Source organism: Nannospalax galili, unplaced genomic scaffold (assembly GCF_000622305.1).
Source record: "Nannospalax galili isolate Female #2095 unplaced genomic scaffold, S.galili_v1.0 scaffold1437, whole genome shotgun sequence".
Lineage (NCBI taxonomy): Eukaryota > Metazoa > Chordata > Mammalia > Rodentia > Spalacidae > Nannospalax > Nannospalax galili.
In genome coordinates this window covers 291,331-307,798 of record NW_008341050.1, presented here as the reverse complement: position 1 = coordinate 307,798, position 16,468 = coordinate 291,331, and the positions used below count along the sequence as shown (strand labels likewise).

The 16,468-nt window shown below is 43.0% G+C and overlaps 1 protein-coding gene across 9 annotated transcripts in view; it reads right to left on the bottom strand.

Annotated features, from left to right (window-relative positions):
- Window positions 1-15,856, bottom strand: part of Usp54 (ubiquitin specific peptidase 54) — a 112,743-nt gene extending 96,887 nt beyond the window's left edge. For 6 of the 9 annotated variants that reach the window (XM_008836582.3, XM_029565119.1, XM_029565120.1 and 3 more), the window contains exon 1: window positions 15,301-15,383. The gene's annotated coding sequence lies outside the window, so the exon portion shown is untranslated. Of the gene's footprint in view, window positions 1-14,986; window positions 15,188-15,300; window positions 15,384-15,650 lie in introns of those variants that run through there. The other 3 variants (XM_029565116.1, XM_029565115.1, XM_008836583.3) reach the window with 3 other exon arrangements.
- Window positions 15,857-16,468: the final 612 nt, after the last annotated feature.

The window sequence follows — 16,468 nt, the reverse complement described above, 5'->3', positions numbered from 1 at the left end:
GTCAACTGGACAAATTCCTGGAGCTGTAACTGAAGGTGCTTTTAGCAGCCACAGTACAAAGCAGCTCCTGGTACTAACCACCAACCAAACTTCCACCTTCCCAGTTTTCATATGAACTGCTACTAGCCAGCTCTTCCTTCTCCTGTTCTTATACATTTGAGATTTTTAGTTTGTTTTTGTTTTGTCAGTGCCAGGGATTGAATTGAAGGCCTCAAATATACTAAACAAGCACTGTAGCACTGAGACATATCCCCAGCATCTTTTATTTTCAGACAGGGTGTTACTATATCTCCAGGCTGGCCTTGAACTTATGTAGCCCAACCAGTCCTCGAACTTTCAATCCTCCTGCCTTAGCCTCCAGAGTAGCTGGGATTACAGGTTTGTACCAGCAGGTCTACCTGAGATTCTGAATTTAAACATACGGCTTGGGCCAGCAAGATGGCTCAGTAGGTAAAAGCACGTGCCACAGACATTTGACGACTAAGCTCAATCTCTGAAACCCAAATAAAGGTCACTCCACAAAGCTGTCCTCTGAGCTCCACAGGCACACCATGGCATGAGCTCCTGCATGCATATACACACAATAATTTTTTTTTTTTTGGTCTTTTTGAGTCAGAGTCTCCCTGTATCCCCAGCTGTCCTGAAACTCACTATGTAGACCAGGCTGGCCTTGAACTCACAGGGATCTGCCTGCCTCTGCCTCCCGAGTGCTGGGATTAAAGGTGTGCGCTACCATGCCCGGCAATTTTTTTTTTTTTAGAAAAAGCAGCCACTAGAAAGAGAACAAAACTTTTTTCAGTCTGTTGTGTGCCTTACTTCAGCCCTCCACTTAGAGAAAGACTGTGTGTCTACCTTCAGCCTCATACTCACACCATCACATTTCAAAAGATTTCCCCAGTCTTTTTTTTTTTTTTTTTCTACTCACAGAGTGCTTGAAGCCCAATCACTTCCTGCTTCTCCCAGCTGCAGGACTTGCAATTAAGAAAACATTCACTCAGCATCTAGGGCAGGTCTAGTTAGAAGGATGAAGTCATCCCTTAGATTCACACCTGATCAAGACGATGCTCCTCCTTCAGCTAGCAGGTCTCTGTATGTTTAAAGTGACATGCACAACCTGTGCAACAACTTGGCCAGAGCCAAAAATCAGCCCTTCCTTCCACAGGCTTAGTGCCATGGACTCATTCCTGCTGTGGCCACTGCATCCAGCACTGGATCAGCTATCAGTGGGGGCAGCTACTGATCCTGCTATCACAGCCTCCCTACACAAGACCTTCATGTCCAGCTACAATCAGCCAGGTCTACCACTACTACCCTGGAAACACTGCCACTATGTTTCAATAGCTTCTTGCCTACAATCAGACCTTAACAAAATCACTGCTTCTTACATATTTTACAAAGTATTTCCTCAACAGAATTGTAGTTCTTCTGTATTTTTCTTTCTTTCTTTCTTTCTTTCTTTCTTTCTTTCTTTCTTTCTTTCTGTTATATAAGAAGGAGTTCAGAACATGGCATTAACTTTCCTAGAACTCACAGTGATTCTGGGACAACTCCATAGCACTATAATTTTGTTTTTTTTTTGCTTTTTGAGACAGGGTCTCCTTGTAGCCCCAGCTGGCCTAGATCTCAGAGACTCACCTGTCTCTGCCTCCAGACTACTGGGATCAAAGGTGTGTGTGCCATGCCTGGCTACAGGAGGATTATCTTGAGCTTCTGATCTTCCTGCTTCCTCCTCCCAAGTACTGGGATTATAGGTAGTGCTAGGAATCATACCCAGGGTTTCATGCATACTGGGCAAGGACTCTATAAACTGAGCTACATTCCCTGCCCCACTATATAGTCTTTAACTCTGTTTGCTCTGTCTGTCCACAAATCTCAATTACCCAAGGCAGCTAAATGGACTGTATGCAGTTAGAACTAAGTAATTCCATCCCGGGGCTGAAAAGAGGGCTCAGCAGTTAAGAGCACTTCCAGAGGACCAGAGTTCAGTTCCAAGCACCCATGTCAAATAGCCCACAACTACCTGTAATTCCAGCTACAGAGAATCTAATATCCTCTGGCCTCCACAAGCACCCACACAAGTGGCCTACATTCAAAAGACACACATATATATAGGAATAAAAATAAATACTTTTGGGGCTAGAGAGATGGCTCAGCGGTTAAGAACACTGGTTGTTCTTGCAGAAGACCCAAGTTCGAATCCCAGCACCCACACGGCAGCTAACAACTGTCCGTAATTCCAGTTCCAGGGGATCTGATGGCCTCTTCTGTCCTCCGCGAGAATTGCATGACACCAGTGCACTTACCTACATGCAGGCAATACACACATACACATAAAACTAAAATAATAAAAATTTTTTTTTAAATAAATACTTTTACCAGGCATGGTGGCACACCCCTTTAATCCCAGCACTTCGGAAGCAGAGGCAGGCGGATCTCTGTGAGTTCGAGGCCAGCCAGGTCTACAGAGCAAGTTCCAGGCAGCTGGAGCTACAGGGAGACCCTGTCTCAAAAAATACCAAAAAAAAAAAACAATAAATAAATAAATAAATACACAAATACATAAATAAATAGTTTTATCCCAAGTTTGCGCTCCACTTCACCATCTCTAAGAAAATATTTACTCTGTCAAAGCCATCTCTTTATTGGTAAAGCAGAGAACAATTCTAGCCCAAAGATAGGTAGATTTCATTTCAAAATGCTGTAGTAGTGGTATTAAATACTTTCACTCAAAAGTATGTGGGTACCAAATAGTCAACAATTCTATCTATGTTCCTACTATGTACAGGAATCTTTCTGATAGGTACCTGATCTACACCCTGAACCAAAAACAAAACCTAAGGCCCTCTTGGCCCTCCTCTGCAATATTTTTACTTCAGCCATGATAAACCTAACACTAAATCTTAAACATTAAATCTAAAGATTTAAAGTAGTCAAAGGAACATCAAATTCATTAGTGGTTATCCTTTTTTTTTTTTTGAGACAGGGTCTCCCTGTAACCCCAGCTGTTCTGGAACTCACTATGAAGACCAGGCTGGCCCTGAACTCAGAGATCTGCCTGTCTCTGCCTCCCAAGTGCTGGGATTAAAGGTGTGCGTCACCACGCCCAGCCTTATTTTATGTGTATGCATGTATAGTCTGCATGTAGGTAAGTGCACCCATGTCCTGCAGTGCCCCCGGAGGTCAGAAAAGGCTGTTGGATCCCCTGGGGCTGGAGTTACAGTCACCAGCTGCCATGTGGGTGCTGGGATTCGAACCCCGGTCTTCTGCAAGAACAACCAGTGTTCTTAACCTCTGAGCCATCTCTCCATTTATTTTTAGACAGGATCTGACTATGTATCCCCAGGCTGGTCTTACCCTCCAGAGTACTGAAAATACAAGCGTACACCAACAAACCAAGATTTCTTTGAGGTAAACAACTTGCAATCAATAAAAGAATTTAGTAGTATATACATACTAGATAGTGAATATAAGGGTGTTGTGTTGTTCTTTTTAAATGTCTTAATATGTAAAATATAAGAAACGAAAATATTGAACTTACATAGCTAAAAGGACATAATCAACAGGTGGAAAAAGTAACCAAAAGAATGAAGGATATAGGCTGAACTTGGTGGCCCATGCCTTTAATCCCAGCACTCTGGAGGGAGAGGCAGGCTGATGTTTGTGCGTTCAAGGCCAGCCTGGTCTACATAGTGAGTTTCAGGCCAGCTGGGGCTACAGGGAGACCCTGCCTCGAAAAAAAAAAAAAAAAAAAAAAACAGAAAATTGACAAGGGCTTGAAAAGACATTTCACCAAGTAAGATGGCCAATGAGCATCTCAGTCTCATAAGACTGCTTGCCCCTCACTTCAGATGTCAATCACCTCCTTGGGATGACACCTGTGCTTCTGACCAACCTACTCTAATACTAGGTGACCTTCTCCTTGGGTCTAATTAATTTCCTAGAGAGACTCACAGATTCAAGGAAGCATTTTTTTTACATCTACTTATATATTACACAGGGATGACACAGGTACAGATAAAGAGCCAGAAAGAAGAGAGACACTGGCAAGGTAAACGGGAAGGGCAGGGTACTCCACCTCTTCTCCAGGAATATGACCCACCAGACACCTTCATGAGTTCAGCAATCCAGATGTTCTCCAGCCAAGTCCTGTCTTTTTTACTTTTATAGAGGCTTCATTCTAGGCATAATTATTTTATTGGCCATTAATGATCAAGAGAGCCCATGCTTGCGCCCAGAGAGTAACTACCTCATTAAATTTTACAATTGTACAACCCTTAGTATCTCTTTATTTTTGTGGGCTAAGCACATCCCTTGATTCATTCAAAATTGCTTTTAAGTATAAGCAAACCAGGTTGGAGAGATGGCTCAGCAGCTAACAACACTGACTGCTCTTACAAAGGACCCAGGTTTGATTCTCAGCACCCACATGGCTGCTAACAACAATAACTCCAGTTCCAGGTGATCCAAAGCCACCTTCTGACCTTCTTGGGCATTTCATAACATGGGTGTACTTACACACATGCAGACAATAAAAATAAAAGCAATAAATAAAATATTTTTAAAGTATAAGCAAACCAAAAGTGTGTCAACTGATGAACAGATAAATAAAATGCATCATATTAATGCAAGGGGCTATCTTTTGGCCAAGAAAGGAACGAAATACAAATACATGCTACAACACAAATGAACCTTGAAAAGAGTAGTCTGAGAGAAAAGAAACCAACTATAAAAGAACACATACGGATATTTTGTTATTCCATTTATATGAAATATTTAAAATAGGTAAACCATAAATAGTAAATCAGTGGTTGTCTAGAGTTGTAAGGGGAAAAAGGGAGAGGGTGGGGAAAATGCTAATAGGAATAGGGTTTGTTTTCAGGATGAAGAAAATGTTCTAAAATTGAATTTGGTTATAATTACACAACACTGTTAAGTACACCAAAAATTTTGTACTGTATACTTGTACACACCTATAATCTAGAACTCCAGAGGCAAACACAGGAGGATCAACCCATGTTTGAGGCCAGCCTGGTCTACAAAGCAAGTTCCAAGTCAGCCAGAGACAAATAATGAGATTGTCTCAAATAAACAACCAGGTAAATTGTATGCTATATAAATTATAACTCAACAAGGCTGTTATAGTCAAAAATTCATAGTAATTACTGAAATAAAGAGCTGGGCATGGTGACACAAGCCTGTAATCCCAGCACTTAGGTAGCTAAAGCAGGATTGCCAAAAATTCAAGGTCAGCCTAGGCTATAGAGTAAAACCCTGTCTCAAAAGGAAAAATAAAATAAAAAAGGAAGGGAAAGGAGGGGAGAGATGGAGAAAGGAAGAAAAGGGAGAGAAAAAAAAGATAACTTTTAACCTGAATAAACAAGAAAGAAGTTTTTCTCTGTTTTTTTTTGGGGGGGGGTTGTTTGTTTGTTTTTGTTGTTGTTTTTGGCTTTTTGAGACAGGGTCTCCCTGCAGCCCCAGCTGTCCTGGAACGCACTATGTAGACCAGGCTGGCCTTGAACTCACAGAGATCTGCCTGGCTCTGCCTCCCAAAGGCATGCACCAACCACACTTGGCCTTTCCATGGGTTTTTAAGGAGGCATAGAAAAAGACTATTCTAAGTGAGACTTCCTACATCTGCTCAATTAAAATCATGATCAATGTTTGGTTTACACAGATTTTCTATCAAAATGATTTTCTATGTGGCAACTTGTGGCTTACACTTCAATCTTGGCTCACAGACATGAATACAAATGGGGATTCTAGATGTCAGAAACCACTGCTTAATTTTGTAGTTACAGAGTTTTTCATTCCAAATCTATGTTCCAAGTCAGCCTAAATTACATAATGAGATCTTGTCCTAAAAAAACTGGTGGCGCACGCCTTTAATCCCAGAACTCGGGAGGCAGAGCCAGGCAGATAGTGAGTTCAAGGCCAGCCTGGTCTACATAGTGAGTTCCAAGACAGCTGGGGCTACAGGGAGACCCTGTCTCAAAAAGACCAAAAAAAAAAAACTGAAAAAGGGAGCTGGAGAGATGGCTGGGTGGTTAACAACACTGGCTGTTCTTACAGAAGACCCAGATTCAAATCCCAGCACCCACAAGGCAGCTAACAACAGTTCGTACTCCAGTTCTAGGCAATTTGATGCCCTCCCTCTTCTTGACTTCTGAGGGCACTGTATAACACTGGTACACTTAGATATACTCATACACATAAAATAAAGAAAAACTGGAAAAACATTTTCAATTTAAAAAAAGAAATCAAAAGTAAAATAATATTGCCTCTGGTATTCCCCCCAAACTGAAAGAACCCGTTAGAATTCTCAGCTCACCATCACTCTTCTGGTCTTCAATGGCCATGAACAAAAGGTATAGAAGGAGTTGAGGGTTGGAGAGATGGCTCTGCAGTTAAGAACACTGACTATTCTTGCAGAAGACCTAGGTTTGAATCCCAGCACCCACATGACAGCTAACAACTGTCCGCAACTCCAGTTCCAGGGGATCCAACACCCTCTTCTGTACTCCACCAGCACTGTACCACACAGGTGTACTTACTTACATGTAGGCATAACATTCATACACACAAAATAAAAATATAAATATTTTAGAAGGGGCTGAAAGAAATGGCAAAAGATAATCAAAGACATCATCTTACCAGGTGTGGTGATACATACCTTTAATCCCAGCACTCGGGAGGCAGAGGCAGGTGGATCTATGTGAGATAGAGGGGAGCCTGGTCTACATAGTGAGTTCCAGGCCAGCTAGGGCTACAATGAGACACTGTCTCAAAAAAAAGAAAGAAGTTATCTTTTCTTGGTATTATATTCTCTGACTGGTGTCAACACAAAGGCCAAAATGCACCAAAAAAAGGAATGAGCTGAGCCCAAGTTTAAAACATGCACACAAATAAGTTGTTTCCAGTTTGTGCAGTGAAGGCATTCTTCTAAAACTAGTACAAATTAAATTATATTTTGTCTCAGGAGAAAATATTTTTTGAGAATTGTAAGTCACTGACTTCCCACCAACTCTATAACCTCGTCTCAGAAAAAAAAAAAATTGAACCCACATACACACTATGAAAAAAACCTACAGAAATATATCTGTCAAGAGTCCATTAATCTTTTTTTTTTTCTCATACAGTTCAGACTGGCCTCCAACATATCATTCCTTGCCATTACATCAAACTCTTTTCTAAAACCTCTGTGTACACTTCAAAACTCAAATGCTGGACTAGGGCTGACATATAGTAGTAGAATACTTGCCTAGCATGTGCATGGCCCTGGGTTCCATCCCCAGAAATTGAAAGAAAAGAAAATGCAACTTCAATGTCATTTGAAAATGTATACAGCAAGAACACATTTCTTGCTGTGAACATGGTGCAGAAAGAATTGCTCTCAGAAAGTGACAAAACACTAAAACATTAGTTTCAGAAACACTTATTAATTTTATACCAACAATGATAGGGTTAGGCAAGTAATGTGGTGCTGAAGCTGGAGCTTAGCAGTAGAGTACTTGCCTAGAGGCAAGTGTGAGGCCAGGGTCCAATACCCAATACTCCAAAAAAGAAACAAAAAAAGGTAAGTAATTAAAAGCAGTTTCCCTAGAGAGAATATTTATATAGTCAAACAAAATAAATAAAACTTCTGAAAGAGGCCAGGAATGGTGACACACACCTTTATTCCCAGCACTGGGGAGGCAGAGGCAGGTGGATCTCTGTGAGTTCAAGGCCAGCCTGGTCTACATAGTGAGTTCCAAGACAGCTGGGGCTACAGGGAGACCCTGTCTCAAAAAGAGCACAAAAAAAGAGTAAAGATGTTTTTGTAGATTGAATGTTAAGTAATAACTTGAGGGGGGTATTTTTGAGCCACACTCTTCCTGTAGCCCCAGCTGGCCTATAATTCACTATGTAGACCAGGCTAGCCTTGAACTCACAAAAGTCCACCTGCCTCTACCTCCCAAGTGCTGGGATCAAAGGAGTGTGCCACCACAAGCAGCCTATAAGTAATCATTTTTAGCTGAGCATGGTAGCATGTGTAATCCCAGCACTTTTGTGGCAGAGTAAGGAGGATCGTGAGTCCAAGGGGATAGCCTGAACTACATAGCTACACAGGGAACGAATTCTAGGCCAACCTAACATATATAGGGACCTTATCTAAAAAATAAATGATAAATTTCCAAAAACAAGAAATCATCATCAGGCTGAGTGTGGTAGTTGGTACATACCTTTAATCCTGGCACTCTAGAGGCAGAAGCAAGTTCCAGGCCAGCTGGGGCTACAGGAAGACCCAATCTCAAAAAGACCAAAAAGTGGGGCTAGAGAGATGGCTCAGCAGTTAAGAGCACTTGCTGCTCTTGCCGAGGACCCAGGTTTGATTCCCAGCATCCACATGGAGGTTAACAACTGTCCGTAACACCAGTTCAAGGGGCATCCAACACCTTCTTCTGGTTTCCATAGGTACTGCATGACACAGGTGTACCTACATACAGGCAATTCACTCATACACTAAAAAATAAAATAAGCCAGGTGTGGTGGTGCACAATCCCAGCACTGCAGATGCAGGCAGATCTCTGCAAGTTCAAGGCCAGTCTGGTCTACATAGTGAGTTCCAGGACAGCTGGGGCTACAGGGAGACCCTGTCTCAAAAAGACTAAAAAATAAAAAAATAAAATTTTTAAAAAAGATTCTTCTACCTTGACATAAACATACATGTATATATGCAGTTCAATTTCATAACCACTTGTGGCTAGGGTATATTTTAGATTTCATCTTTATTTTATTTATTTTATGTGTATGTATGTCTGTATGAGTGTATGCTATGTATGTTCAGATGCCTGCAAAGGACAGAAGAGGGTGTCAAATCTCCTGGAAGTGGAGTTACAGGCAGTTGTGAGCCATGTGATGTGGGTGCAAGAAACCAAACTAAGGTACTCTAGAAAAGCAACAAGCACTCTTAACACCTGAGCCATCTTTCCAATCCCCTAGTGGACATTTTAAAACAGTCAAGTGAAAAACTGATGTTTATTTTGAGTTGTTGGTTTTGTGTTTTGAGACAGAGTAGCCCTGTAGCCCCAGCTACCAGCCAGATCACTGGGAATGTCTCAAACACCAAACAACAAAAGATAGAATATCTCCAGAGATTGTATTTTGAAAGCAGAATAAACAGTCCTTGGGCTCTACTGAGGAGGGCAGACTCTGCCAAATATTTTCACCCTTTCTGGAGAAATTCCATCCTCAGCCCTCAACGATCTTTGTTATCACCTTGTTCTTTCGCTCAAACTGTTCTTGGAAATATGTCTCAATGTTTCAAAAATGACTCACAAAAAAATATGGGCACCCAGCCTACTTAAACAAGTGTTAGAAAACAAAATAAAACAAAGTCTCATTCCTCGTATATGCTATTCCAGTTAAAATCAATATGGATGAGGGAACTGCTGTAGAACATTAGTTCAATGGAAGAAAACACATCACTGGCTCACCTTCAACCTGTTTCTATTTCTTCAAACTATTATGTATTGCAACACAGCTTGTTTGGTTTTTTGGGGATTTGTTTTGTTTTGTTTTGGTCTTTTTGAGACGGGGTCTCTCTGTAGCCCCAGCTGTCCTGGAACTCACTATGTAGACCAGGCTGGCCTTGAACTCACAGAGATCCACCAACTAAAAAAATAAAAAATAAAAAACAGCACTGGGAGGCAGAGACAGGCATACCTTTCTGAGATCTAGGCCAGCCTGGTCTACATACCAAGTTCCAAGCCAGCTGGGGCTACAGGGAGACCCTGTCTCAAATAAAAAAGGGGCGGGGGGGGGCTTGAGAGATGGCTCAGTGGTTAAGAGCACTTGAGAGAACCTAGGTTCAATTCCCAGCAGCCACATGGTAACTAACCACCTTCTGTAGCTCCAGTGACAGGGCATCGAACACCCTCTTCTGACATCTGTGGGCACTGCATTACATGGATGCACTTATATGCATGCAGGCAAAACGCTCATACACATAAAATAAAAATAAATTTTAAGGGGCATGGTGGCACACACCTTTAATTCCAGCACTTGGGAGGCAGAGGCAGGTGGATCTCTGAGAGTTCGAGGGCAGCCTGGTCTACATACTGAATTCCAGGCTAGCTGGGGCTACAGGGAGACCCTGTCTCAGAAAGCCAAAAACAAAAAAGCAAAAACAAGAACAAAATAGGGAATGGAGAGATGGCTCAGCAGTTAAGAGCATTGACTGCTCTTGCAGAGGACCTGGGTTTGTTCCCAGCACCCACATGGCGGCCATAAACCATCCTTAACTCCAGTTCCAGGGGAATCCAATGCCCTCTTCTGACCTCTGCAGCACTGAACGACACGGGTGCACTCATATACATGCAGGCAATACACTCATACACATAAAATAAAAATAACAAGCTGGGCGTGGTGGCGCACACATGTAGTCCCAGCACTCACAAGGCGGAGGCAGGCAGATTTCTGTGAGTTCAAGGCCAGCCTGGTCTACATAGTGAGTTCCAGGCCAGCTGGAGCTACAGGGAGACCCTGCTTCAAAAAGACAATAATAATAATAATAAATAAAATATTAAAAAAGAACAAAACAAAAACCGTAAAATGGCCCAGTGATACAGCTAGAAACAGAAAAATCAAACAGTAATACAGCAAACCAAATACAAGAGGCACTTGGATAAAATATCTGAATGCATTTGTTCTAAGTTGGAAGTATAAACACAATATAGAAGTCAGTTATCAGTTTACACTTTATCCATAGTTTCTTGACAACACTGGTTTCTCAAAATTAGTTGAAGGCATCTATAACTCATCCTATAAAAATTATTAAATAAGCAGAGACTAAGTGTCTATGGAGTGCTCAGTCACAGTACGCTTATAACACCTCCACCCCTTCTCAAGGCTGAGGGCCCATTGCAGAAAAAAGGGAAGACTGTATGAGACAGTTCAGGTGTGGCTTCTTATAGGTCACCCACATTCCAGTGGATGGCCCCACACCCATGAGCTATGGGCAACACAAATCATGTTATTTTTAGTGTCATTTCAGTGCGTTATTTAAAAAAAAAAAAAAAAGACAAAGTTGGAAGGGGTTAGGGAGGTAGGGGTGAGAAGAGTTGGGGTAGGAATAGGGAGGGAACAGGATCAAAATGTATGAAATTCTCAAGCCGGGGGTGGTGGCTCACGCCTTTAATCCCAGGAGGCAGAGGCAGGTGGATCTCTGTGAGTTCAAGGCCAGCCTGGTCTACATAGTGAGTTCCAGGACAGCTGGAGCTACAGGGAGACCGTCTCAAAAAAAAGACCAAAAAAAAATTTATATATGAAATTCTCAAAGAATAAAATATTAAAATAACTAAAAGATTATTAAACAGGGTCTGGAGAGATGGCTCAGAGGTTAAGAGCACTGGCTACTTTTGCAGAGGACCTGAGTTCGGTTCCCAGCACCCACATTCGGCAGCTCACAATCACCTATAACTCCAGCTCCATACCTTCCTGCCTCTGAGGGCATTGTACACATGTGCATAAACCCACACACAGATGTACACATACACACAGTTTTAAAAATGAAAATAAAGAGCTGGGAGTGGTGGTGCATGCATTTAATCCCAGCACTTGGGAGGCAGAGGCAGGTGGCTCTCTGAGTTCAAGTCCAGCCTGGTCTACATAGTGAGTTCCAGGCCGGTTGGGGTTACAGGGAGACCCTGTCTCAAAAAAACAAAATAATTATAATATAATATAATATAATATAATATGGTCAGCAAGAAAGCTCAGCAGGTAGAGGCACTTGGATACAGGCCTGATGATCTACCTGAGTTCGCTCTATGGATCAAACACAATGGCAAGAGAGAATCAACTCCCAAGAGTGGTCCTCTAACCTCCACACATGAGCCATGGCACATCCGCACCTGCATTTATACACACTCACTCATTCTAAAATAAATGACTACATATAAAATGTTTTTAAGTTCAGAAAAATAAACTTTACAATTTGCCAGTGTGGTGGCACACACTGTAATGCCAGGACTTGAAACATGGCGGCAGGAGGGTCAGTTTATAGTACCCAGAGACACATAGACCAGACTAGGCCATGTGCAAATCTACAGTCCAGGAAATAAAAATTTAAAATATCAAATTTAAAATCCCTATTTACGAATATAGATAAATAACCATTTCCACTACTAAAATGATCACTTTCTGGAAGCTTACAAATGTTAATAACTGCTTGTTACAACTATTTTCCCAAGCATAGCTCCCTATACAATTATACACAGCATGAATGTGGTAATTTATTCAATTCTCTCTATAACAATATAAGCCTCATATTTAGCATTATGCTAATATTCGAATTAGTTTCTCATGTGTAAATATTTGAGGGAGAAAAACCTATGAAGAGATACCTCTTCCATAAATGCATACTCTCCCAGTCACCCCCTTGAATTCTGATTTCCTGGACAACTCCAACTTAACGTCTCCCCTACCTCAATACCAAAACTAAGGCCTGTACCAAAGAACAGACTCTTTCCTCTTTTGTTTATAGTGTGCAGAATTGAAACCTGGATCCTGTTCATGCTAAGCAAGGATCCTACCAACAACTGAACTACATCCCCAGATCCCAGGTTTTCAGTTTTTTGGAGGTTTTTTTTGTCTTTTCTGTTTTTGAGACAGGGTCTCTCTGTAGCCCCAGCTGGCCTGGAACTTGCTATATAGACCAGGCTGGCCTTGAACTCAAGAGATCCAGCTGCCTCTACCTCCTGAGTGCTGGGATTATAGGTGTGTGCCACAACACCTGGCTGGTTTTTCAGTACTTTTCTACATTTATAGGTGTACATTGTATGCATGTGCCACAGTAACCACAGGCAGGTCAGAAGACAACTTTATGAAGTTGGTTCTCTTCTTCCACAATGTAGTTAAGAGTTGTTGGGCTTGGCAGCAAGCGCTCTTACCCAGAGTCATGTCCCTGGCCCAACCCTAGGTTTTCTTCTTTGAGTCAGGTCCCACTAGGTTGTGCCAGGCTGCTATGGAACTCCCAGACTTAAGTGATCCTTCTGCCTCAACCTCACAAGCAGTTAATACTGTAAGCATGTGCCGCTGTGCCCATTTCATTTTTTAGAATCACTCCACTTCGATAAATTTTTTTTAAAAAAAGGAATCACAGGGGCTGGAGAGATGGCTCAGCAGTTAAGAACACTGGTTGTTCTTGCAGAAGACCCGGGTTCAAAGCTCATCACTCACATGGCAGCTAACAAATGTCCATAACTCCAGTCCCAGGGGATCCGACAGCCTCTTCTGACCTCCGAGGACACTGCACAACACAGGTGCACTTACCTACATACAGGCAATACACACATGCACATAAAAATAATGAAATTTTTAAAAAAACAAAACTATGTAATCACAAGGACAGAACCTGGTTTCATACTCAGGTGTTCATATACTGTGTTTACTACAATGTAATTATGTCTCATTATGGGCTCCCAGACCTAAGTTCTGAGCAAATAAAGGGAGAGCTCGAGTTTTACTTTTGTTTGTGTCCTTGAGGCTTTGGTATCCTCAGGACTTCAAAACTAAATAGGTTTCAATAAATGTTCTTTGTATAAAGAACTTTGTATAAAGTAATCTTTCCCCCTGCAATACCTTACACAGTACTCCACACAAAACAGTGAACCTTATTGGATTCATGCAGAAATTCTTTTGGTCAGCTACCACACATTGCTTTAGCTTGCCTCACGAAACCATTTTTTCTTTTTCTTTTTGGTCTTTTTGAGACAGGGTCTCCCTGTAGCCCCAGCTGGCCTGGAACTCACTATGTAGACCAGGCTGGCCTTGAACTCACAGAGATCTGCCTACCTCTGCCTCCCGAGTGCTGGGATTAAAGCTGTGTGCCACCATGCCCAGCTACGAAAGAATTTTTACTTTAAAATTTAAAGCGTGGTGCTGGAGAGATGGAGCAGTGGTTAAGAGCTGAATGCTCTTGCAGAGGACCTGGGTTCGATTCCCAGCACCCACATGGAAGCTATGAACCGTCCTTAGCTCCAGTTCTAGGGAAATCTGACGCCCTCTTCTGACGCCTTCTTCTGACCTCCGAGGCAATGCATGACACGGGTGCACTCACATACATGCAGGCAATACACTCATACACATAAAATAAAAATAATAAAAAAAATTTTTTTTTAATTTAACTAGCAACCAATTAAAAGTTTTACTCTAATACATGTCAAATAAATGGAGTCTATGACCACATCTAAGCTAGCTCAAGATTTAAAAGCCATTATTCTAATTAATTTGTGAATCTCAGTATGGCAAAATCCAGTTACATAATCACAAGAAGAGTTATCCTTTTCAAATTTATACCCAAAAAAAGAGACAAATGATTAGAAAGCTTGTATCTGTAGATTAAAACTGATAAATTATTTTTACCCCTGCCACGAGGCAACGGTTTTTCACTAGAAATGAATTAACCAGCAAAGGTCCAAGCCAGTTCCAGAAAACAACTCTAGAGATTCAAAGGGTACATATTTTTCCCTCAGTAATTTCAACTCCTGAGAAACTGCTTTTATTTTCAGATATTCAAATTTTATTGTCTCCTAAAATAAAATCTATTTCCTAAAAGACAAATAATGTAAATAGTCACACTTTGGAAACACTAGGTTTTATATCCAAGTAGCTATCTCTAGACTTAAGTGTTCAGCATCCTTCTGCAGTAGAAACACTTTTCTGGCTTTTTAAGTTATTATTTGTGAAAGTTTTACATTATTTTGATATATCATCTCAACTGATTTTACACTGAATGTATAATATCTTAAGCACACCGAAAAGGAACTCTACATTTGAATGAATCTGGAAAGAAACGAGGTGTGAGCACACACCCCTTTCTTTCGATTCAAAATCGTTCCAGAGGAAGCACATCTCAGGGTTGTTTTGTTTTTGTTTTCTTTAATCAAGAATTTCTCTCTCCCGCCCCGACCCCGTTTTATTTTAGAGCAGCAGTCTCTCACTACCCTACCATAGTCTCTCAAGCTGAAAGAACCACTCCAACTACTACTAGTTCACCAGGTCTTCCTCTTTCACAAGTCAATGTTCCTTCATTTAGTATTTCTTGGAAAGGCGAAAAGGGAGGCGGTGAGGATCCGGAACGCCACCATTCCCGCCATGCCATAGAGGACCCAGGTGCAGGCTGGCTGGCCGGGTCCAGCCTTAGGCGAGGCTGGAGGGGGTGGGGGAATGAGGGGAGGTTACAAAAGTCTGACCCTCTCTCTTCTATCCCACCCCAAGCAGTCAACACAACCTGGCCCAACGCTTTGCCCCCATTCAACATACCCTCCTGCTCGTAATACCCCCATTTCTTCCACTTCTCCGAGGCAGCTCAGTCCCTTTATCCCGCTCCTTACCCTGCCAGCTACCGACACCCACCCCTTCAGTACTCCACCCCTCCCCCACCCCCGCTGGGCCCCTGCCCCTTGAACCCAATTACAGCTGGGTCCCTCCCCTCGGGACCTCCGGACGGCCAGCCCTCCCCCCCGCGAGCTCCCCAGAGTGAAAGGTGCCCGGTCCCTAAGCCCACGGGACTCAGGGGTGCAGCTCCGCGAGACCCCACCTTCCGCACCCCCCAGCACTCCCCCTGCACCCCGTTCCCGCCGGCCCCGCCCCCCTGAGAGTGTCGCACTCACCGCTCCCGCCGTCGTATCCTTAACCGCCGCGGCTGCTATAGCTACAGGGAGCCAAGGCAACCAGCTCTCGCGATACTTCCTTCAGCGCCGGCGAGAACTGTGAATCGCAGGAAAGTCGGCAGCCCAAAGGCTGCAGCTATCTCGCGATAATGCCCTGTAAGATGGCGGTGGCCGCTGGGCGAATTGAATGTGGGAAGCGGGCGGCGCGGGGCTGAAATTGACTGAGTCCGCGAACCCACGAGCGAGGGCGGGTGGATGGGTTGCTTCGGCCCGGAACCGTGAACCGGGATAAATAGGGATGGTCCCTTCCCCACACTCCCTCCTCCTACTTGGAGCTGTGTTCCCTGTAGCTGAGGTTCCGTTTTCCGGACTTGTCCCATCTCGCTGTCTAGTAAGTGGACATGGATCAGGCAGGCCCGAAGTTGACCTTCCCATAAAGTTTATCCCAGGTGCCCCGCCTCATCAGGTTGCGAGACTAAGATAGCCCACGCATCCCCCACCCCACTCACAAGAAGCACCCACTGTATAGGTGCTCAGCCTTGGGATGCAAAGTTCCAGAATCCTTTTTTTCCCCCTTATGTCTATGAGTGTACTGCTTGCATGTGTGTAAGTGTACCGGTGCCACGCAATGCCCGCGGAGGTCAGAAGAGGGCTTCCATCCCCTGGAACTGGAGTTACAGACCACTGGTTCTTACCCGCCATGTGGGTGTTGAGAACCGAACCCAGGTCTTCTGCAAGACCAGCCAGTTCTCGTGACCGCTGAACCATCTTTCCAGCCCCAGAAGGGATTCTTAATGTGTGATTTATACATTGCACTT